This window comes from Neofelis nebulosa, chromosome 15 (genome assembly GCF_028018385.1).
Source record: "Neofelis nebulosa isolate mNeoNeb1 chromosome 15, mNeoNeb1.pri, whole genome shotgun sequence".
Taxonomy (NCBI): Eukaryota; Metazoa; Chordata; class Mammalia; order Carnivora; family Felidae; genus Neofelis; species Neofelis nebulosa.
The window spans coordinates 57,282,408-57,307,763 of NC_080796.1; the positions used below are offsets into that span (position 1 = coordinate 57,282,408).

Sequence of the window (25,356 nt, forward strand, 5' to 3'; positions counted from 1 at the left end):
GACTTTGCAGCCTTTAGAATTATGAGAAATGAATTTTTCAAGCCACCCAGTCTATGGTACTTCTGTTACAGTTATGACAGTCTGAGTGGACTAAGACAGAGCTTTTTTGTTTTGTGTGTGTCAGTGGTGGGGCAAGGTGCACAAAAATACAATTTTCTTTATAAAAAACTTCAATCTGGTGAAATGGATCTGTGTCTGATTATTTGGAGACTCTGATTCCAGTTTCATCAAGAAAGCAAGCTCATTCAGCTTTCCACGGGTTGAAGACTTTTGAGGCCACCTGAGAAGAGCCCACTTAGTCTTTGTTTGTCTTTAGAAAACTGCATAAGCAAACGGATTCTTCAATAATTATTTCATATCTTTTTTTATTAAAAATTTTTTTTCAACGTTTTTTATTTATTTTTGGGACAGAGAGAGACAGAGCATGAACGGGGGAGGGGCAGAGAGAGAGGGAGACACGGAATCGGAAACAGGCTCCAGGCTCCGAGCCATCGGCCCAGAGCCTGACGCGGGGCTCGAACTCACGGACCGCGAGATCGCGACCTGGCTGAAGTCGGACGCTTAACTGACTGCGCCACCCAGGCGCCCCTCATATCTTTTTTTAATTATCCTCTTTAATTTGTCAACAAATATACTTGAGTGTCAATGTTATTGCTTCATTTGTGAATTTTTACTTTTCATATCTTTCCTGCCACTTTTCTTAAAATTGTTTTTATGCTCCTATGAATAGTTATTGTTATAATTTATCCAAGTCAACCTAATTATTACCTTTATCATGAAAAGTTGTTGTGGGAAAACATATTTTTATACTCAGGCAGACATTGGCTGCATTACCTATAAGGGTATGTTCTAGAGCCTGAAAAAAAATACCTGGATTTGGTTCCTTCTCATAATGGCTATGTAACCTTAAATAAATTATTCTAATTCACCATGCCTCAGTATACTTATCAAAAAAAAAAAAGGAGGGGGGGGGGAAATAATGCCAAGGTCACATGTTTCTAGTGAGAATTAATCTAATTAAAGTTCTTGAAAGGACCTGGTACATAATAAGTGTTCAGTATAATGTCAGCCCTTCTGATGTCCTGTCCACTGTATTTAGACTTCTAGATATATCAATAAATGAACTAAAAATTGCTAAATGAAATGTTCATCAGTTGTTATCTTATATGGCCTTTAAGCTATTTTTGAAATGTTGAACAGTTTTTTCTTGAACTACTTTTCTTCTTCTTTACTTCTCTACTTTAATTATCTTACTTTAGTCTGGATATATTAAGCATAATCCATTAATGCCACCTCCCGTCAAAGAAAAAAAAAAGGTTACAAAGATCTCACTCTGTATAAGATGTGGCACTGTGCTCTGTGGGTGATTCAATCATAAATAAATTATTCTGGTTCTCAAATATGTGTCTATTGGGAGAAGTAAAACATGAACACAAATAACTCAAAGACAGTAAAAAGTGATGAGGGGCTTTAGAAAGCTATAAATTAAGTACTATCAGAGCACTGATGAAGAGAGCAATTCTAGTTACTTAGGGAAACTTCATGGGGGGTTGTCATTACCTTTTTAGAATATACAGCATTTGAAAATGTGGAGGTAAGGAAATGACTAAATGTGACATCAATGATTTCTTTGGAGAAAAGCATGAAGAAAGGCATGATGGTGGAAGCAATTAGTAGCATAACCCCAGGTTATTCAGCAATTTAGGTTGCTTCATAAATGTAGAGAACCTTGTTATATCAAATGTAGACAAATATCATACACCTATTAGGCCAAAGGGTTTTGTCTCCCTCTAAAGTATGGTGGAAACTTGCCATTATTTGAGCAGACTTTCAAGAAGTTCCCTAGGCATTACAGTAAGGAAATATACACAATACGGAAAATAGTTAAAATCATTTTTTATGATTATTTAGACAAGAAAAAAATTTGAACTAAGAGCTTACAATAGAAATGAACAGAAGGGGGCCAGATTCCAGAGATAATTGTCTTTGTTATAATATGAATTTCTATGACTATGTTGTCATAGATATGGGTACAATACACGAAATAACACACATCTTTATATAGAAGAGTTGGCTGATATACATTTTGCACGTTAGTAAATCTTGGTTTACATCAAAAAAAGAAACTCAAAAGAAAATTATAGTAGGATTCATGTATAATATGAAAAAGGTAAAATGGATACCTTACAAGGAATTTTCAGTGTGAAGGTGGATGTGCATAAGAGGAGAACCTTCATATCCAGCAGGAGGATGGAGCTTTCTCAAACCATGGATGGCTAATCAGAACACCTCCTCCAGGTAGAATGAAATCATCCCACGACAGATGAGCCAAGACTGGTGGAGAAAGTAGATGCAGCAGGTTCACAAGGAAATGTTTTTAAAGATTTTCTTTTGCTGCTCTTGAGACTGGAGATGATGTCTTTTTGCCTTAAGTGTGGTTTCTATAAATTCAAACAAACAAACAAAAAATGTCCTCATTAGTCATTTCTAATGTGCATGTGGGATTGATGCAAAATTTGCTTCAGTTTATTAAACCGTAACAGGATGGTCATGAATAAGACAATTTAAAAAACAGTATCCAGATGCCTTTGTCTTTGGATTCTATGACTTGCCTTTGGATACAGAAGTATTGTAGGTTTTGAAAATCTAATACAATATTTAAAAAAATTATAATTTTTAAAATATGCAAATGCCATGGGACTTTGTCCACCAGCTCTTTTATTTTCTTCTGTTAAGCATGTCTCTCTCTTTCTCTTTTAATGTTTATTTATTTTTGAGAGAGAGAGACAGAGAACTAGCAGGGAAGGGGCAGGGAGAGAGGGAGAAACAGAATCCAAAGCAGGCTCCAGGATCTGAGCCATCAGCACAGACCCCGATGTGGGGCTCAAACTCACAAACTGTGAGATCATGACCTGAGCCAAAGTCGGCTCTATGAAATGAGCCACCCAGGCGTCCCAAGCAAGTCTCTTTTGATTAAAATCATCAAAAAGAGATGATTAACTCCTTACATAAGTGGAAAGCAATATCTTTACCAAACTATAGAGAGGACAGGGAAATGATAGTAAGGACTAGAGAAAGAGAATGGAGGGAGGGAAGAGAAAAAGAAAGACAGAGAGAGAAGAAAGAAATTATCTTTTCTGTTTCCAAGTCCCTTTTCTGGAAGATTCTAGTGGATGACTAAACTAAGGCCAAGTGAATGTAAATAACTAGATATCTTCAAGACAAGTAGATAATTCACTGAATTATTCATTTTTACCTTTATGTTTTGCATTTCAAAGATAAAATTGAAATGTATTAAGCCCTATATTCTTCCTATCAAACTCCTGATGAAGGCTCTTTTTAGTTCAGGAAAAAGAGTAAAAAGACAGAAAGATAAGAAAAACAGAGAAGTTAATTAAATAAAAAAAAATTACTTCTAACACTTGTAACCCAACTTTGTAGAACTGACAGTCTAATGTATTTTGAAAATAATAATATTGAAAGGGCAACATAATTTATAAACCTCTTAAAATTTAGAGTAATATTATGTGAGGACAAACAAAATATCTTGTGCTTTCAAGTTTAATGTATTCTTTCATGTGGGCTAAACAAGTATCAGCCAAGAGATCATTCCAAAATTTGAATTAAGATTGTTCTTAGAAACTTATACTCAAATCACAGTGATCTTTTGGTTAAACTAATTCGTATTTTCTAGGCTGCAATATTGATACTTTTTGAAACACGTTACACATATTTACACACACACACTTTATACAGCTGTTACTTTATACAAAATGTGAATAATAAACAAGGCAAATACATAGATAAGTTTAATTTTAAGAAGCTACGGATAAAAATAAGAATAAAAATCCCCCAACCATGTTGTCTTCATGTTGACGCAGCCAGTCAATTGGGACCTCTTTTCCTAGCATCATCCTACTACTAAGAAGCATATTAATTTTTCCCTCATAAGCATTTAGTATAGTATAAGTATAGTCCAAGTTCGAAGATTTTTTTCTGCATAGTTGAATTACAAAAACTTTCTCTTTACTTGAAATTTCTGTAAGTGCTTTATTTCTAGATGAATTAGATTTCTACAGGAATAATAAATTAAAAATGTGCCTGTCAAAGTGTGTCACAAATTTTATGTTACATTCATGAAATAGATTTTTCCAGAAATCTTGTGGTAGACAACTAGTATAGCATTGTAGTCAAGGTCATGAATTTAAGAATTCCAACTGTTTAACTTCAAAGTCTGACTGTGCCCTGACTCTGTGACCTTGGGCCAGAAACTCCATCTCCCTCTGATTTACTCCCTTCAGTCTAAAATGAGGCTAAGCCTGGTGGCAGCCTCATAGGGTAATCTTGAGGATTAAATAAGACTACACAAAAGGCATACGGTGCTGTACAGGGCACATCGTTTGTCCTCAATAAAGCTTAGCTATTGTTATTTTCAGCTTAGGCCAGGAAATTAGGAAATGATTTAGGGAATTTTCTTAATGTTAAATAATAATAGCTAGAATTGCAACTAGTCTCAGGGATGAAATAATCATCCGCTTTGTTGTTAGACAACTTTAGAGAGAGAGTAAAAAACATTTGCTTCCTAGTTTAAATTGTTTACCTATTGGGAAAAAATATAATACATTTTTTCAAAGATCAAAATTTTTAAAAGATGTATTTTCAAACTCCAAGATACAAAAAGGTACAAGTAATTTATATAATTAATCTCACATATGGTTACGTAAGCACCGTAAGAAAAGAGAATTGAAATTGCTGATGAGAGGGGTCTTTAAAGATAGGAAAGCCATGACAGTCTTTCAGTGGAGGCCAAATTTTGCAGCTTGGACTGAGGAGAAGGAAAGAGACAGGCAGGTGTCTGGACTATGGCCTGAGAGGAATCAAAGCAATACAGCTTTGAAGCATATATACCTTTTCATATACACAGCCCCCCTCTTCAAAAAGAATAATAATAATAATAATAATAATAATAATAAAAAGATAGGATGTGTTTGAAACACCTGTTGCTAGAAGTTTTTCGTGATTTCAAGTCAGAAGAATAAAATTATCAACATTTGGGTTATTGCTAAAAGACCAAAAATAATTCAGCTTTCTTTTGGCAAAATTGTAGTAATTTGGGCATGAGAAAAAAAAAATAATAATAATATGTTGAATCCATCAAAAGGCACGACTACCTCATAATGCAAATACATGGAAAGGGCAAAACATAATTCATATTTATAAAACATATCATATACACTAAAATTGTATAATATATAAAAGTATGTAATATCACACACTAGATAAAATACATGATATACAATATGTTTTATATTTTCTTTTCAAGGTGAACTCTAGCAAAGGTGGGAAATAGCACCCAAACAGGAAGAACTAGCAGGTATATCCATGGTCATAACAGTCTTACGTATTCATCAATACCAATGTCATTGTAACTGTTATCTCTTGCCATGTGAAAATTACCCCCAAATTCAACAGCTTAACAATGACATTTATTAGTTCAGTTTCAAAGGAGCCAGAATCTAGGTGTGGCTTCTGAGGGTAGTTCTGTTCATCCCTAGTTTGTAGTCGCCTCAAGGTTTGTCTCACTGAAGATCTGCTTCTGAGCTAATCCACATGGGTGTTGGCAGGCCTCCATTCCCAAGGGCTGTTAGACTGGAGACCTTCTCAGTTGCTTCTGATTCTTGGTTTTCCCCAAAGTGAGCTTCCTCCAAAGAGAGCAAGAGATAAAGCAATCAGCATGGTAGCTGCAGGGCCTAGTTATAACCCCGCCTCCAAAGGCACACACCACCACTTTCACTTTATTCAAGTTGTTAGGAACAAGCCTGTAAGTTTTGCTACACTTAAGAGGAGGAGAATTCGGGCCCATCTGTTAAAGACAAAGGTAGTAAATAATTTGCGGACTTTTTTTTTTTTTTTTAATCTGTGAGCTTTAAACCCTGTAACAAAAATAAAAACAAAGGGAAGGGGGTCAAACCGTGTTTTCCAGAAATTATGGATTAGCAGAATGTTCTAAATGGGGAAGCTGGCTCTGTCGACATAATGTATTGTGACCTAGGAAATAAAATTTCATAATTATGCTGTCAATTAGAATGTGCTTTACCTAAATCACTACAGTTTATCAATAGTACTAACTACCGGGTCAATATGAAAAAAGTGACAGGCCAATTGACCAGGTGATGTCTGGAAAGCAAAGCTAAAAGGAGACAATAAAAAAGAACAAGTTTCCAGAGAATTACACTTTTGTAGAAGCTATGAGCTTGAAAAAAAAAAAAACCCATTGGTATAAAAATACATATATTTAATGTTTTTTTCATTTCTGAGAGAGCGAGCAGGGGAAGGACAGAGTGGGCTCTGTGCTAACAGCCGGGAGCCTGATGCCTGGTTTACAAATTCATGAACTGTGAGATCATGACCTGAGCCAAAGTCAGCTGCTTAACTGACTGAGCCACCCAGGGCCCCCAGAGCATTTAACTCTAGCAAGCTGGTCTGCTGACTAGGATAGGCTTATGTTTGCTAGCAAGTGTCACATCTTCCCCAGGAATCAGTTAGTAACCCATAACTTAAAACATGGGATGAAGTGGGAGTAGTTGGGTTTGTTTTATTTCACTTTGTTTCGTTTTGTTTGTTTTGTTTTGTTTTATTTTCTCGGGACTGATAATGCTAATATCATCCAGAAAATAGAGAAATAAATATGTGTTAATATACTGAATTCTGAGAGCCTATTAGAACATATGGAGATAGTGAAGAAGTTAGATCTTTGATATTATTTTCACACAAATGTGTTATAATGAATACTATGATATTTTTTATCCTTTATCTGCTATTTAATATGTGTGAACTATTCTTCTAAAAAGCCATGTAGGGATTCTCCGGGTGGCTCAGTCGGTTGAGCGTCTGACTTCAACTCAGGTCATGATCTCACAGTCTGTGAGTTCGAGCCACGCGTCGGGCTCTGTGCTGACAGCTTGGAGCATGGAGCCTGCTTCGGATTCTGTGTCTCCCTCTCTCTCTGTCCCTCCCCCACTCACACTTTGTTTCTCTCTCCTTCAAAAATAAATAAACATTAAAAAAATTTTTTTTAAAGCTATGTTAACTTTGTAATTATATATTAAAGCTCCAGATGGCTTTTAATTATTTTTAGTCAGCAACTATTATTTTTTTCAGTTTTAGTTTTACTGATTTTTATCCATTGTTGCATAACTAAAGTTTGAATATGCAAAACACTTGTTAACATATTTATAATACTTATAAAGAAATATAGAATGTATAAGTAATAGTAAGTATCCCTCTCTATGCTCACAAGACTCTCAAATGTCAAGAATCTAATCAAAAGTTTTATCGCTTCTTGGCCTTTTGGCTAAGATCAAGTGAAGAATCTAATCAAAAGTTTTGATAGAGACTGAATATATACAAAGACTGAAATAAATAACCAATCTCTTCATTAAAAATAATTGATCTCTTCATTAAAAATGAATATGGTGGAGAAGCTAGTAGAAAAGTTGTGAATGAAAACACAAATGAAAATTAACTTTTTTGGTTATACTGTCCAAGTTTATTATTTAGACTCCTTTGAAACCTTTCCATTTGGTTGCAATCTGAATTATTTTAAGACTACAGTTTTACAGTGAATCAATAATCTAAATAATCATACAATAATTCATATTTTTCTTTAATTTAGTTGGTATTTCTGGTGATTTATTTATTTATTTACTTATTTTTAATGTTCATTTATTTTTGAGACAGAGAGAACATGAGTGGGGAGGGGCAGAGAGAGAGGGAGACACAGATTCTAAAGCAGACTCCGGTCTCTGAGCTGCCAGCCCAGAGCCCAACACGGGGCTCGAACTCACAAAATGTGAGATCATGATGTAAGCCGAAGTCAGACACTTAACAGAGTGAGCAACCCAGGTGCCCTAATGGTGTTTTTGTTTTTTGTTTTTTGTTTTTTTTTACCATTGTGGTTTTTTTTTTCCTATAGCTGTAGCTTTGGGCCCTTTGCCAACAGAAAGCTTAGGACTGCAAGCATAAGCTTCCTCAGGAATATTTGTGCACTTTCTCTTTCCAATTTAAATAACTGATTCATTTTTTTCATGTTCAAACAAGATTTAATAGTGCAGATAAAATTAAATAATAAGTAAACTCATATCTTGAAATTTAATATAATGATCATATTCTGTTCTAAAGACTATTCAATGCTTCAGATTTCTTTCCTCTTAATGAGTTCAATCAGTTGACATGGCCTATGCATATCTCAACAATCTAGTGCATTTCTAAAGGCTGCGTAATTTGAAAATATCGATGTATTTATTATGATATAAAGAAACTACTGACCATTGATACTAAAAGAAGACTTACTAAGAAAAAAAGTATTTCCATTACAGTAAAGCAAGCTAGTAAGAGAGAATAAATAAATTTAATTTGGTGATGGATACAAATTACTGATTGCTAAGAAAATGGAAGGTTGCCACTTAAAGTCTATTAAGAGCTCAAAAATCAGTCTATTTGATTTTTAAGCAGGAGTCTGCAACAATATTTAAGCTTTTTATAAGGTGAACTGAAACTACTGCATTCAATGTACTCAGCAAAATGTGTGACCATAGTGTGCATTCAAAAATGTTTGTTTTTCATCAGCATTTTTAAAAAGTACATTGTAAATCATGGTTAATTAAAGACTGTCATTTTATCAAGGCTAACAAGTCAATTAATTATGGACTGGGGTGAAGAGTTGTCCATTGGATAAATGCTACACAGAGTAGAGGTTAAATGATGAGTAAGAGGACACTGAGCTGGAGGAAATGCCAGCCCTGGTGTAGTGACACGATGAGGTTTTAATTTCACTTTTGCCACATTCTAAGAAGCCCATCTTGAAGCACAGGGAGTTAGGGATGCATTAAACATATATGACAGCGAAAATTTGTAAAGGGGTTGAAAGACACAGGTAGAAGCTTGCATTCGCTGAATTTGTGCTGTTCAGATAAGCTACCAATTCTTTTTCATGGCCTTCATTAAAATTTAGTTCCACTACTCCAGAGGGCCAATTGGGTGCAGGAATTTGGGGCTGCTGTAGTAGCAGCAGCAGTAACGAAAGGTTAGGAAGGTGATGAAGTACACTATCAACTTACGCAATTAGCAATGTCTTTCTAGAATGGTGTTTGTCAACTAAAAAACATAATAAGACCTACAGCAACAAAAAACCATGTTTCTAGGAAATAACCTACCCCGAATGCAAAAGAATAAAAATCTAAAGTACAATAAATGCAGAGACAAAATTCGTCCCCGTAAAATTGTCTTTTTATCCAAATGATTTATAAAATCACTGCAATGTCAATGCAAATTTCAGCAAGGTCATTCAAAAAATAAAGATTTCATGAAAGATTAAAGGTGAAATACCTAAGTACGTTTTATTTAAAGAAGGGCTTATTAGGACAGATTTTTAAAAATGCAACTAGACCATAACAATTAACTTTGTGTTATTCTGTCCCCAGAGAAATGGAATAAAATACAGTGCTCAGAAACAGACCCATACTGATATTTTATAGATGAAACCAAATATTAGTGGGGGAAAGATTAATTGTTTAGTGGATGTTGTTCATGAACAGGTGCATTAAATGGAGAAAAATAAAGAATAATTGACTCACAATATATATAAAGTGAACCCAGATATACACTAAGTAAAAACCATTAAGATGAAAAAGTTATCCATGACAAGTTTTCTGAAACCAACCCCCCCAAATGGGATAAAATACCTTTTTTATTGTATTAAAATTAACAATTTTAATTAACACAGAACTTATATCAAGAGGTTAGTAGGTGATACGCTGTGGGAATATATTTGAAATAGTAAAGTAACGAAGTTTAAATAATCCATAAGAAAAAAGTTCCCTCACAGAAATAAAATGAAAGACACAAAATCCAATAGGAGAAACAGGAACAAAGTATATAAATAGGCAGCTTATATATGGGACACATGAATGACTGACAATTTTACCAGTAGTCATACACTGAAATTTAAAAATGATATACCATTTTGTACTGATATGACTAGAAAAACAAATTGGATTGTATAAATTCTTTGATGTAGATGGAGGGAAATGAAAACACATATACAGTATTGGAAGTAGTGTAATTGGTAAGGCCACTGTGAAGATAGCTGGAAATGGTGAAATTAATTACGAGTATAACTTGTGACCTACAATACAAATCCTGAATGAGGCCCAGAAATGCTTGTACAGTTCCATGAGGAACATGTACACAAAATGATCTTTGCAGGAACATTATTGTTAGCACTTACCTATGAAGGCGACTTAGATGTCTATCTGTAGGAAACAGGTGGCAAAATGTGGAGGAAGCCTGCAGTACAATGTTATAGAACATCTCGAAACAGTAAAATATGTACTCATATACAACTAATTTTTTTAAGAAAGGCATATTGCCATATACAGCACCTCACTTGGATATGTCTAGACTCTGGAAGTGTGACTACCCTATGTCCTCTAACAAATGGACCTTGAGAGCTTGTATTGAGCTGCTAGCACAGAATCCCAGCTTACACATTCACTCCTGGCTGAAGACCAGTACTCCTCTGTCTGGGAAGATCGTCCTCTTCTACTGAGCATGTAACTTTCAGAGACACACATGAAACGGTGAGGGAGGAAGGGGATACCTTCCTAGGCAGCCAGATCAACCGCATCAATCCGGGCAATCAATGGGCTGACAGATGTCGGAGCCAGATCACTCTCACACTCAAAATTTTGTCTTTAAGTGTTAAGAAAGAATGTTATTCTCATAACACAATGTCATTTTTATATAAATACACAGGTTTTCGTATGGCTACAAAAACAAAACATTTATTAGTTTATTAAGATACATGTATGTGTGTGTATATATAAATATACACACATATATATACATATACACATATGTGCATATATGAACAGACATACACACACATATATATACATACATACACACACATATATATATATATATATATATATATATATATATGCATATATATACTGAGACGATTAGAGGAGCTGGGTAAGTATTATAAGTAAGGTAATAATAATAATAATAATAATAATAATAATAATAATAATTTATATGAAGCAAAGACCTTGAAAAACCATTGGTGATGATGTGGATGCATTGAGGAGTATGATAAATTCTCTTAAATATCTCTGAAATCAAAAAAGAAAGAATGAAGGGGAAGAGGCTGGAAGAATAAGAGGGAAGAAGTAAGATGGAGAGAAGAAAAGAAAAAGAAAGGAAGACCTTCATATCTCCCTTCTTTAAAGAGGGAGATTTCTATCTGAAGATATAATTTCTATCTGAAGATAGAAATAATTTTTTTTTAATTTTGATTCCAGTGTAGTTAACATAGAATGTTGTGTTAGTTTCAGGTATACAATATAGTGATTCAATAGTTCCACACATTACTCGGCGCTCATGAAGACAGGTGCACTCTTAATCCCCTTCACCTGTTTCATCCATCCCCCCAACCACCTCCTCTCTGGTAACCAGAGGACTTTGTTCTCTATAATTAACAGTCTATTTTTTGGTTCATCTCCTTTGTTCATTTGTTTTCTTTCTGAAATTCCTCGTGTGAGTGAAATCACATGCTATTTGTCTTTCCAAACTACAATGCTATTATGCTTGTAATTATGTATCTGAGTACCCCTTTATCCCTCCAAACTTGGTGTCTCGTATCATTGGTCCTGTATCTGCTAGTGCTTGTCCATCACGCATAAGAAGCCGGCCTGATAGATGCTGGTAAGTTACCAGTTCAACAGTGGTTGTGTCTTGCTCCTAGGTTCCTTTTCATGATGGCTTGTCTGACTGACCCTGTCATAATCTTTCAGATCTGCTTAGAGAAAAATGCCTTAATTATTGAAACTCATTGTGAAACTTGATTAATGTAATTACATCTCCTCTATTCTACTCCTATTGAACTGATTGCAAATTTTTGGTCTAGTTTCTAAACTCATTTGCTTTGGAAACCTGTCAACAAATTAGAAAGTTGGGCTTAGATTTTCATATTTGTTATTCCAGCTTTTCCCTTGCCTACTCAATGTCTTGGTTGATATCTTCCACCATTCATTCTAAGCTGTTATAGATTTTGACACGGGCACAGGTAACTTAGTTCATTCTATGAGGGGTTGAATGAAAAAGATAGTACTCTGGAACTATATTGACTATTAAGTTGAAGCATGGCCAGGGGTGGTAAGACATGAAGGCTAGCAGGCAATCATTGGTCTTGGCAGAAGTACAAAGCAGTTACATCATGAAGGAACGGGTGTTCCTATAGTGGAGGGTTGCCAGAGATGATTTCAGTAGCAGGGGAAATCTGCCTCTATCAAGGCAAGTAAACACATGTTAGCAGGGTCTGTCTGTAAGGGGTTTAAGCCTATTCTCCACTGTGTGATTACGGATGGGATTCCTATTCCTAAGAAGATGATGGAAAAGAACATTAGTACTGGAGGATCTGAATTGCTAGGTATTTTGTCCCAACCAGGATTCAGAAGCCGAAGCCATCAGTGTGAGCTAGTTATGAGAAATTGGCCACCTGTAAGCGATTTGCTCTCAGGTTTAAGGCAAAAGCTCAGCTAATGTAGGTATGTACAAGTTTGGTCTCAGACAAGAATTAAGGGGTGAATTAATACTAAAGGTCAGAGAGAGGGCCCAAGTTAGAATTCCTTGTTTCTCTGGCTGATGCCAGTTATGGAGGAAGTCAACCAGAAGATAAGACCTCTGGTTTGACAAATAAGCTGGACCCAGGCAGCTCCTCACACGCTCCCCTGTCCTTAGAATGTGTGTTCTACTTGACTTCATTCCCAGAAGCTGCCCCAAGGATACAGCCTTGAGAGAACGATGTGGTGCTGAGACAGTCTAGACTTTGTATGGTTAAGGCCTCCTATGGAGGTGACTAAACTCAGTTAAGGCCTCTATGTAAACTTTGAGATTCTGCTGGGTGGGTGCAGACAACACCTTGTGCCTGCCCAAGACAAGCCTTTGCCTGTAAGTTCACTTGCTTATCAAGCCACTTACCGATTTGGAGTGCTCTGTCTCTTTCTTCAGTCTCTCTTTGCCTTCTGTGTATCGCAGCCAGTTTCAGACTTCACCCATGAAGCTCCTGAGGGTGTAAATTAACACAGGCATTATTCTAGGGCAAGTGATATCAAGCATGGTAAAGGCAGTGATTTTTACTGTTTTATTCACTGCTGTATCTCTCTCTCTCTCAGATAGTGTTTGGCTTAGAATAAGAACTCAAGAAATATGTGCTTAATGTTGATTGCTAAATAAAGGAGTGTAAAGAGGTATTTACAGACCGCAGAATTCAGCAGGTCCTGACACAAGTGAAGTTGAAAAATTTCTAACAATAAATTGTGTCAAAGTAGTCCCATTGCACATAATAACAGGCCAAGAGGCCATAAATACATGTTTGATATAATAAATATCATTTTGTATGTATAACTTAACAATACAAAACCAAGTGTTCTAAACTAGCAAATATTTATTTTAAAACATTTATACTAACTTCATATAGTATAAATCAATGGCATATATATATATATATATATATATATATATATATATATATATGTTTAATATAAATATCATCAGGAAAAACCAATAAGAAACTATGGTAATTGGAAATTAACTCTTTATTGTCATTCAGTTAAGTTTCTTTTACCCTGTAAATTTGTTTTTAGTAAGTCACTTAAAAACATAGGTGAAATAACCATTTATTAGAAGCAATGTCTTAAGTGAAAGAATGATTATTTAGGTTTTAAATCTAGAAACATGTTTTTTTTCCCATGAAAAGAATTACTTTTAGGAACTCTCTCACTATGACACAATGATTTTTTTTTCCAAAAGAAAATTTTATTTCTTCTCGAATATACCCAGTATTTCATCATTGAATTGCATTTTTAAATAGAAAATAAACAATAAATAAGTGCAGACCAATTTTCTATTTTTACTTATTACTTACTTGACTTACATGAAACAATATCAAGGCAGGGATAAACTTTAACAAAAGTAATCACTTGAGCATCCTTTTCAGTTACAGGATAATCATCAACTCAGTAAATTTACTGCAAAAAGTCTGTTAGATTCATTGCTATTCTATACACAAAAGATAGTAGTGACTGGGATGACTAAATTTTTTTAGTTTTAATGCTTTTATTTTTCATGAAAGTGGCTCTATGCTACCCATCAAGTAAAGTATAAGAGAACAGAGAAAAATACCTATTTTGTTTGTTTCACTTGCTCCTCTTACTGAAAATGCTATACTAATGGATTTGTTTATTATCTAACATAAAAATAAGTTTACGGTTTTAGAAGAATTAATATTTTAATTATTGGCCTATTCTAAATGGCAGCTGCCCAACACTACTGTCCATACGCCACCAGTTAAACATGTAAACTAAATGGCAGATCATTTCGGGGGAGGAGTCGGGGAGTCCTTTCGAAAGTTTAAAGTTTGGTGGATTTGAATGTTGCCTGCCTAATGGCAGTGTAATTTTGAATGAGTTACATAGATCTGTGAGCTACAAATGAGTAACATCGTTTTGTTTTTCAGTATTGCAGAAAAGATTAAGTAATGCAAAGAGAAAGTACTACTCTTGTGATTTATACTGTAGTATGTGTGATGCTATAATCGTTATGTAACTGCTTACTATATCCTCATCATTCTCTTTCAAAAACATCTTTCTCACTAATTTCTTAGTCTGCTTTTTGCCCACAATCCTTCCAGTTATCCAGGCTCAATTTTTTGGATTCATCTTTAATTCCTCCCTTGCTCTCTATGAATGAGTTGGCTGATAAATCATTTAAGTCTACATCCATCCATGTTAGCTCTCTTATCTTTTTCATCTCCCAATGCACTGCCACTACTTTGTTTCAAGTCATCGTTCAGTATTGTTGTCATTGTTTATTTGTCCTTACCTCGCCCTTTGGCATTTTACTCATGTTTTCACAATCCTCTGTATGCAGCAACTTATTTTAATTTTTCCAAAATGTGTATTCCTGATGATCCGATTCTTCTAGTCCTAAAATTTCACTAGCTTGACATTATTTAATAACTTATGTACAAAATGCTACTTTGACTTTTGAAATCTTATAGGCATTGATACAAGCTATATTCTCAGTATATCCCAGCAATCATGAAATGTACTCTATGCACCCAAATCAGTTTGGTTTTTAAATCTCATCTTGAATGTCACTCAGGATAATAATTTTAATCTGAAGTCTCTAAATTGATAATATTCTCATCATTGTTAACTTTCTTTTTTTTTTTAATTTTTTTTTTTCAACATTTTTTATTTATTTTTGGGACAGAGAGAGACAGAGCATGAACGGGGGAGGGGCAGAGAGAGAGGGAGACACAGAATCGGAAACAGGCTCCAGGCTCCGAGCCATCAGCCCAGAGCCTGACGCGGGGCTCGAACTCACGGACCGCGAGATCGTGACCTGGCTGAAGTCGGACGCTTAACCGACTGCGCCACCCAGGCGCCCCATCATCATTGTTAACTTTCAAAGAGCTCATACATGATGGATTATTCTGTTTTGATTTATAGAGAATCTCATAAGTATCTAATTGGCTAGATTTTAAGCTCCTCGAGGTCAAAGTAGATGTGAAAATAACATATTTTTTAGCGATATTTTTGGAGGTATCAGGCACTCTAAATTTTTATTTAATTCCAACAGGACATTTTTATTTATTTGCCAGTAAGTTTTAATTGCATAGTAACTTTCTCTATTGTTTACTATATTTAAGATTAGCCATAATACTATTTTATGAAAGAAAAGAGAGTACTATTCATGATGACAGATAGTCCAGTCCATAAAATATGATTGTGGCTAGGATACCATGGGGAATGGGAATAGGAAAATCTTCTGAAATGTACTCTGCCCTTAAGTGTTTTTTGCCTAATGAAAAGATGCAGACACAGTACCAAATCAAAGCTAAAACATCATATATTTAATGTAATAATATGTACAAAGAGAAGTAAAGGCTCACATGAGGAAAAAATAAGTGCTATCTGCATGGTCAGGAAAGTTTCATCAGAAAGGTAGTGTGTGAGCTGAGCATAAAAGGGACATACACACTCTTGTTATGACTAGACTTATTTGCCAAAGGCACCGAGATCTTCCAACGTCTTCTAGCATCTTTGAGTGAATAGCTCAAAGGTTATGAGGGAAAGTCTAAAGCAGTTGCAAGGTGGTGGGTGATGAGCCTGAGGGTCACCCCATCAAGGATACTGGTAGAAATGTTGCAGAGTCTGGAAGGTGTCCCACAGCCAATGGGGGTGTGTGGGGGGGTGGTCTTTGTTTATACACAAGCTGGAGACAACCAGGCCTTGATTGGGTTCACTTTTAGGAAAAGCCATAGTTAACTAATCAAAGCTTTGCTATATTGGTTAATACATTTATTTTGCAATTTATGAAACCACCTAAAACCTGTAAATATTTCATAGTCATTTTTATACTTTTCAAAGTGACTCTAGGCTTGTCATCTCATTTATAGACTGACTTAATGTGAGGGCTAGAATCCAGCCTTTTCAATGTTTCATTTACTTCTACGGAGTGGGGAAAGTGTGGGTTTATAGCAAAAACTACAAAATTACATTATTTTTTCAACCTCCAGAACATGGTAAGCACATTCTGTAATGGTAATTAGCTCACTTCAATAACATCAAACTTAGGCTTGCCTTGTTAGTATTTGACATTCATATTTTCCCTCAATTTAATGTGAGTACATTTGATATAGAACACAATGAGAACTGGCTTTGATTTGATCATTTTCTCAGTTTCATTCGGCTCTTCGCACTTTGCACTGCTATATTTATGGGCTTGCCTATATCTTGTCCCTGCTTGATCCATATCTCAAACCTGGGTTAAAAAAGTCAGAAATGATTTTTTACAGTTCACGGGTCAGACAAATATGTGCTTGATAAGTTTTCACAATGAGTCAAGGAACACACATCTTAGGAAGCTGTCAGTCTCTGAGCAAAAAAATATGGTGAAGAATAAAGAAAACTGATACAATGTGCTATTAAAAAAATAAATGTTTTTTTTCTCTGCAATGAGGATGTTAGAATATGAAATAATTCAAACATTAGAAAGTAATTGATACTAGTGTCCTCATTTCCCTTTTCTATAACCACAAATTATATTTATTTGACATCTTGGGACATACGATTGTCATTAAAATTTTAAGATAAATTTGGGCTTTGTATATATGTTTATGTAGGCATTAATATAAGTTCATTAAAACACAAGAAATATACCATATAGAAAAAAAGGTAAGGTCTAGGGATCATTTGTTGGTTCTTTACATATTAGACAAGGGGTTAGAGCTTAGCACCACCTTTCCAACCACAGAAGGTATGTAAGTGAGTACATTACCACATCTGCCTTGCAAGCATTGGAAAGTGTGGACTTGGGAGGGAAATGAGTACTGAATGCTTATCAACTGTCTATACAAGAGGAAAATATTCTAGTATCAGGGAGCATAATTGCTGAGAACTTTCTAGAGAACCCATGAAAACAGTTTTGACTTTTGATTTTAAAATACAAAAATTATTGCTGTACTCGTCCCTTTGCTCGTACATGTTCACCTGAACCCAGTTACTGAGTTCTAGACACTCTTTAAACCTGTCTGACCTGTCTGTCATATCACTTTAGTGGCTTAATTTGTGAGGTCATGCCTGAATACGTTTTTGGCCAGATCATGGGTCCATATTCCATAATACTTTAATTCGATTTCTCATGCTAATTCAACATTTGAGATACAAAGCACAGCAGGGTTACTCTCCCTAGGTAAGCTTTTACAAAAATAATTGTGAGCTGACTAGTCATGACCTTGGTTTTATCTATGCTCAATTTTTGATCTAAAACTTCAGTGAACATCAATTTTGAAACCATTTCCAAGTACACTGAGAAATAGCATTTGAAGCTTGGGACCATAAATTCTCCTTTAGATATTTCCCTGTTCAGGGTAGATTGAGTAGGATTAAAGGGAGCAGTCATGCACTCAGGGTTAAATAAAAAAGGTATTACACTTGAATGGTAATTTAGGTAGGATGGATGTTTTTTGTATTACAGACACAGGGGTAAAGCATGGCAGGAAACTATTCAGCGGGGAAGATAAAGGGAAATGATGCTTTAAGCCTCCCTGACCCACAAACAGAAAGAAAAGCCATTATTAACTGAAACCAGGAGCAAGTGTAAGGTAGGGGACAAACAACCAGGCTGTGAATTACCCAGGTAAGTTACCTACAGTTTGCTTTCACCAGCTAGAAAAGTTCAATGATGATGAACAGGATAACCAAGGTTTAGTTACATGGTTAATGAAGAATATTAAACTGGGTTTTAAAAATAGTATCTAATACAGAAGAAGCAGTTAATCAGGGAAATGTACCCAAACCAATAAGTGATACATTTTGCACACATCAGATTCAAAAGCATAAATTGAAAACTACAAAGTCAGAGTATATACTGGCAAAATATTTTAGAAATTAGGTTGGAAGGGGCATCTGGGTGGATCACTAGATTAAGCATCAGACTCTTGATTTCAGCCCAGGTCAAGATCTCACAGTTCATGAGTTCAAGCCCTGCATTGGGCTCTGTGCTGACAGAGTAGAGCCTGCTTGGGATTCTGTATCCCTCTCTCTCTGTCCTGCTCCTTCCTCCCTGCGCTCTCTCTCTCTCTCTCTCTCTCTCTCTCTCTGTCAAAATAAATAAAAATAAGTTTAAAAAAAGAAATTAGGTTGGCTTTGTATAGTAAAGATATCTAATGTTATTTGGCTTGAAATTTCTATAAATGGTTCTATACTATGTAGACATGTATGTTAGCAGATATTTTAACAAACATTTATGGTAATATAATTTATGATATAAAAAAATAAAAGTACCCCAAATGCTCATGGAGAATGTAAACTAAACAGTGGTATATTTCATATATTAACATTCAACATAGAAAATAAATCACCTACCAGTGTATACCAGAGAGAGAGAGAGGGATACAGAATCCCAAGCAGGCTCTGCACTGTCAGCACAGAGCCCAATTCAGGGCTTGAACTCATGAACTGTGAGATCTTGACCTGGGCTGAAATCAAGAGCCTGATGCTTAATCTAGTGATCCACCCAGACACTCCTTCCAATATCTAACATTTTTAATCTTAGATATGTGAATCTGAGCAGGTAAAGTTTAAAAACGAGCAAAACTTTATAACATAGGGGGTTAGTGATAAAATCATAAATAAATTCAAGAAATGGTAAATACAATATTCCAGATAAGAGCTGCTGGAGGGGTGAGGGTAAATTGAGGCAGAGCACTTACTTTTGATTGGGGCATAAGAATTATGAATACTTCATAATTTAGGCAGTCTTAAGAATGAGTTAAGAAAGAAATTTTTGTAACATTTTGTTTTCTAATTTACACACCATTAGTTGCATCAAAATTTTATGATTAAAAAAGTCTTTAAGACAACAAATCCAATACAAAGGGGAATTATTCTAATATTAGACAAATATTGAGAAAAAATTGAATCCTATTCCCTTCCACTTAGTATACTAAATGAATGATATCTACTAAAATGGATGATCCTAAATTATCACCAAAAGAAAACATTTTCAGAAAATTGAAAAGAAAGTTGAATACACAGGTCAAGGTTATAAGCCTAAGTTGGGTAAGATTGCTTCAGAAAATATTGTACATGATTTGTGTATTGATTGTCCCAACCAGGTGCCAGAGCCTGAGAAAGGTAGAGGACTTCATTGCCCTGCCCACCTTGTCCATCTGTATCAGAGTTCTGCATCTGGTGAGAATCCAAGCAACGCACATGGTGATGAGTGTCTCTTCCAGTTTTCTTCTGAAAGTCCATTTCTGACAACCACATTTTAAAATATATATAACTATATTTTTCAGTATTTTATAATATTTCAGTATCTGCCTCAGTGTTTTAGGAACCAACGGAGTTGTGATTCTGGTTAAGTAAACTTAGGAGGAAAAAAGTGAAGCCTAGAATCAGCTACAGCTGGAAATCTAAAAAGAAAAATATCCAGAAGGATGTCAAGATAATTTTACTTGGGTGTTTCTGAGGGAAAAAAATGTGAAGTTGGGATAGTTTATATTTTTCCTTTACCCTTGACTATTTCAGAAACTGTCAATCAAATACAGGGTTAAATGTGATTAAAAGAAAATACAGGAGCGCCCGGGTGGCTCAGTTGGTTAAGCGTCTGACTTTGGCTCAGGTCATGATGTCACAGTTCAAGAGTCCGAGCCCCATGTAGGTCTCTGGGCTGACAACTCAGAGCCTAGAACCCACTTCAGATTCCGTGTCACCCTCTCTCTCTGACCCTCCCCTGTTCACACTTTGTCTCTCAAAAATAAATAAACATTGAAAAAAAAAACAAAAGAAAATACAAAATAGTATGTATGTGACACAAATTTTTGAGGTGGGAAAAATGTTAAATGTTTCTCTCTCAGCTTACTGTATCAGCTTCCTAATGGATTAACTTTAACAACATATATGCTTTCCTTCCAAAAATGTTTCCAAAGCCATGGATTTGTTTGAGTAAGTGTTCCAGAAGATGAGCAAACATTTCTTTTTTTTTTTTAATTTTTTTAACGGTTATTCATTTTTGAGAGACAAAGAGAGACAGGGCACGAGCTGGGAAGGGGCAGAGAGAGGGAGAGACAGAATCTGAAACAGGCTCCAGGCTCTGAGCTCTCAGCACAGAGCCTGATGCAGGGCTTGAACTCATGGACCGTGAGATCACAACCTGAGCCGAAGTTGGATGCTTAACCGACTGAGCCACCCAGGTGCCCCTGAGCAAGCATTTCTAAATTTTAACTTGATAAACGAGCAATATCTTGCAACATGACACTGAATGTCACATGACCACAACTGAGCCAATGGTTCTTGAAATTTGCTTTTATATACAAGTGCTTTGGACTACCAGCATGTTTTCAGAACAAATTATACTTCACAAATTATACTCACAAGGTTTTACTACCTTTTCAGCCAGAATTAGCTACGTACAGTTCCTTCGAAAGTGCATCAACTTTGAAGCCTTCCATGTTTTTCCATGTTACTTCTTCTGCCAAGAACCTTACTTCAACTTTTGTCTAGTCAACTACTTCAAACTAATTGTTCCAGATTCAGCTCAAATTTTGCTGCTTTTGGATAATTACTTCTCCTGCACTCCATCCACAGGATGAGTTACACTTGATCTTAGCCAAAAGGCCAGGAAGCAATTCAGGATGAGCTAAATGTACTTGACAAAGGTTTTCCCTCTCTACTAACTTAACAGCATATGAATATCTCACCGACTACACATCGTTCCTGAAAATAGATGATATTCTTCTCTATTTCTCAATAACCTTTAATTCCTTAATTCCTTAACGGCTTCCTTTATCCACTTATTTCCAGGCCTATCTTGTGTGGTTTCAGAAAACCAAGCCCAGTACCAAAGGATAACTGTATACTACCATTATGATATTTGTAAAATTGTTTCGATGGATCTAAAGACAATTCCAAATAAAGGAATTCAACACACTTTGAAAGATTTTTGTTTCAATAAGTGTATTAGCTCTAAGTTAAATTCTTAGAAATTCTCTATTTATATTTCCTTCCCAATTTTAATTAAGTTATTTTTTATTTATTGGCAATTGTTTTTTTTAAATGTTAGCTCTTGTTGCTATATTTGAAACGAAAGTGCTTATTATTTTATAGATGTATCTTATATTTTAGATTTTGTATATTCAAATTTACCTCTCTACATTTAAATTTTATGTCTCAGGATACTTTTTACTATATTTTAATTAAACACAATAATTAATTTTAATTAATTATTAAATCTGAAATTTATTTTGATGAATGGGGCATGTGAGAAATTGAATTATTTACTCTCCCAAATCAGTTTCAACAAGTAGAATATCAAAAAGAATAGATATGGGGGCACCTGGATGGCTCAGTCAGTTAAGCATCCTACTCTTGACTTCTGTTCAGGTCATGATCTCGCAGTTGGTGAGTTTGAGCCTACACCGGGCTCTGTGATGGCATTACAGAGCCTGCTTAGGATTCTATCTCCCTCTCTCTCTGCCCCTACCCTGCTTGCTCTTTATCTCCCCCTCAGAATAAATAAAAGTAAACTTAAAAAAAAAAAATAGATAACAGACTAAAGATTTCAGACATAAATACAACCCAATTAAAAATCTTGATCTGAGAAAATGTTCTGACCAATAATGATGTAATATGACTGACTATATAAAGATTCCATAAAGGCTATTAGCCATAAAGTCTATTGTTTTTGTAGACAAAAATAAATAAATAAAATTAGTCACATCCTATATTGTATTATTTTTATGTGTTGTATTAAATATCAAAATGTATAATCCATATAAATATAAGATAATGAGTTACTGAAGGTATTTGAAACTGAATGTGATATATTCCAAGCCGTTTTAGGTAAATCATTTTTCTAGGTTTGTAAGACCATTTTGGAACATGTATAGAACAGGCAATCCAAAAGATCAATGCAGGTGTACCTGTGTTTGTCAGACCAAATGAAAAACATACGAATAATTTGAATAAATAAAAACCTCCATGTGCTTTAACAGTAGGTAGTTATACATTATTAAAGATAAGTATTATTGTATATAATAGTATTGCTAAGTGGTAAATATGACAAAAACTGTGTTCTTTGATATAATATCACTAATCTCTGACTCACAAAACATAAATGTGGATGGCATCTTTGAGTCCTCTCCCCTTGTCCTCTCCAGGGTTCCTGGAATCCCAGTATTTTTACAGCCACCCCTTGATTATCATTCCCAAAGCCACTCCCCAAATTTAGATCCTTATTGTTTCTCATAAAAATTCTAATAATAATGTCAGCAGAGGTCTAATGGAGAACCTGAATTTCACCCTGCCTGGCATCCACTGGGATGTCAAGGAGCAAAATAAGGAACCTCAACTTCTACCCCAACATGTAGTAATGAGACATTGCTTCTCCCCCTACAGGCATGGTGTTAGAGGAGTCTTGATAAAACAGAAGATTTCAATGAAATACAGGGCCTGATAACACAATATTCAAAATGTCTAGGGTGCAAAAGAAATAACTTGTTATACCAAGAACAAGGAAAATACCGCCACTGGAAAAATTCACCAAAGCCAGGATAACACAGAGAAAAGGATGAGAGTTTCTACTTTTGAGATGAAGCAGCAGTAGAGAACAATACTAACAGACGCCCCCACCATCTGCTGTGATATTGAAATTCAACATTTCACTCCTCTTACAATATTTGGCTTTTAAGGTCAAGCTCTGGTAACAATTATAATTTTGTTTCAATAATATATTCTGGCTCAACACTATGAAAGTAGAGAAGACATAGTCACAAAGGGTTAATTTACCCAGTATTTAGAAGCTTTCTTTTTTTCCAAAATAACTTTTCTTTGATTAATGTTAGAGGATTAAATACACAATGCATATATTTGAATTAAGGAAAGGGGTTGTCCAAAGGTCTAAGCATACCTTAGTCCTTTAAACTTCTTTGTTTATATCTAGGATCATCAAGGAGGTGATGAATGCTTTGCTGAATCCAATGAAGAATAACATTAACTTGTATGTGTCATTTTGACCTCCTTTTGTATTTTATAAAATGTATTGCATGTATATTACTTAATTTGCTTTATACCTCATCCTCAGGGAAGATAAGAGTATATATGATGTACAAACTACAAATATCTGTTTGAGAATTTTATATATCATCATTTGTCATTTTGTTTTGATTGATTATGTATATATATCTTCAGGCTATGAGTACTTGATAAGAGTTGTAATAAATATATGTTCATGAACATAAAGTGATGTGGAGGAATGGTTAATTTTGTTAATATTTTGATTATATTTAACAAATACACAGATGCTGAGACAATAGTTTGCTTGACTCACTTGGATCCTTTCCATAGGTCTTCTCCCTTAAGGTATAAAGGAGAATAGAACTTTCAGGCACACCCTTAATAATTAGTATACATAATGTAGTATAATACATAATTATTCTGTAGAATCTATCAAACATGATACACCAAATACATGATTCTAACAGAAAATTATTAGATGTTAGATACAGAAGTTTCACATAAAGATGAAAAAGTCAGTGTGAACCGGGCAAAGGAAATATCATCCTTCTCCTCCAGCAAATCCACTTTAGATATACACAGTCTTATCCTTCAGGCCAATTTAGGCCTTAACCAAACAGTTTTGTTTGTTAAATAGTTTAAAAATATAAAACAAGATTTCTTCACTTACCAGGTTAAAAAAAAAAAAAAAAACTATTAACATAGAAATGGTCATTTTTGAAGAACTCTGTACAGGCTAGTTAATAGTTAGCTTAAAACTTTTAAGGGAAATGCTTTCAAGATTTATTCCAATAAGGTATCTTAACTGGTAAAAACTGTAAAGTGTGATTGTTTATTTGATATGAATGACCCCATGAACTCTTTGAAATGAATGGAAGAGTATAGATAATTGTGTTTTACACTCACAGCTATAACCCTCAGTGTGTACAATCTACTTAGAATTGCTATAATGTTACATTACAGTCTATTTTATGTCTAATGTTTTCATTCTAGCATTTCCAAATTTCTCTGCTTAACAATTTTAAATTGAACTGTAAGGTAACAACATAATTTAGGTTACTGGAAGTCAATTAACTCTGCATGATACTTGAGAAAAAAATGGTTTATACAATTGTAATTTCAGAAAAATAAAAAGCTTCATTTTTGTTTGTAAAGAGTAGCTCACATCAAGGACTATTATTCTACTGGAATATATTTTTGGCTCCAACCTAGCAGAAAATAAAGATACTTTTTTCTCTTTTATGTTGTTGACTCCCCAGTATCCCCTCAGTTGAAGAAATTTCCTCTCAATATTGTAACATGTTCAATGCTTTGGGTCGCTCTAGGGAATACAGTTTTAAAAAAGATTAAACCACTGATGACTTTAGCTTTTAACCTCAGTCATAAATACAAGTACTCTACTATATCCTCACAATTTAAATGCAAATAATCTTTAAACAAAACTAATCTTGAGGGCTTTTGTATAGTGAATGATAAATGGAAGGGAAATTTATAAAGTGTGATAGTGAGCAGCTCTGGCTTCTTTTTCACATCAATCATCTCTCCATATGGATCAACAATTAAAATAGTTCAGTGCCTTTGAGGGAGTCTGGGAAAACAAGTTCATCATTTAGCCGCCAGTGGCGTTGCCTTGGGGAGAAGTAAGCTGATCCAAAGGGTAAGTGTTAATTGAAAAACGTGTAAAGGAAAATGAAGATCCTTCCTC

General features: G+C 34.8%; 1 long non-coding RNA gene across 1 annotated transcript in view; it reads right to left on the reverse strand.

The window, feature by feature from the left end:
* Positions 1 to 1,361: 1,361 nt before the first annotated feature.
* Positions 1,362 to 25,356, reverse strand: part of LOC131496038 (uncharacterized) — a 48,766-nt gene continuing 24,771 nt past the window's right edge. Inside the window, exons 2-3 of the long non-coding RNA XR_009254279.1 lie at positions 13,045 to 13,129; positions 1,362 to 2,441 (exon numbers count right to left, since the gene is read on the reverse strand). This is a non-coding gene — a long non-coding RNA (uncharacterized LOC131496038). The remainder of the gene's footprint in view (positions 2,442 to 13,044; positions 13,130 to 25,356) is intronic.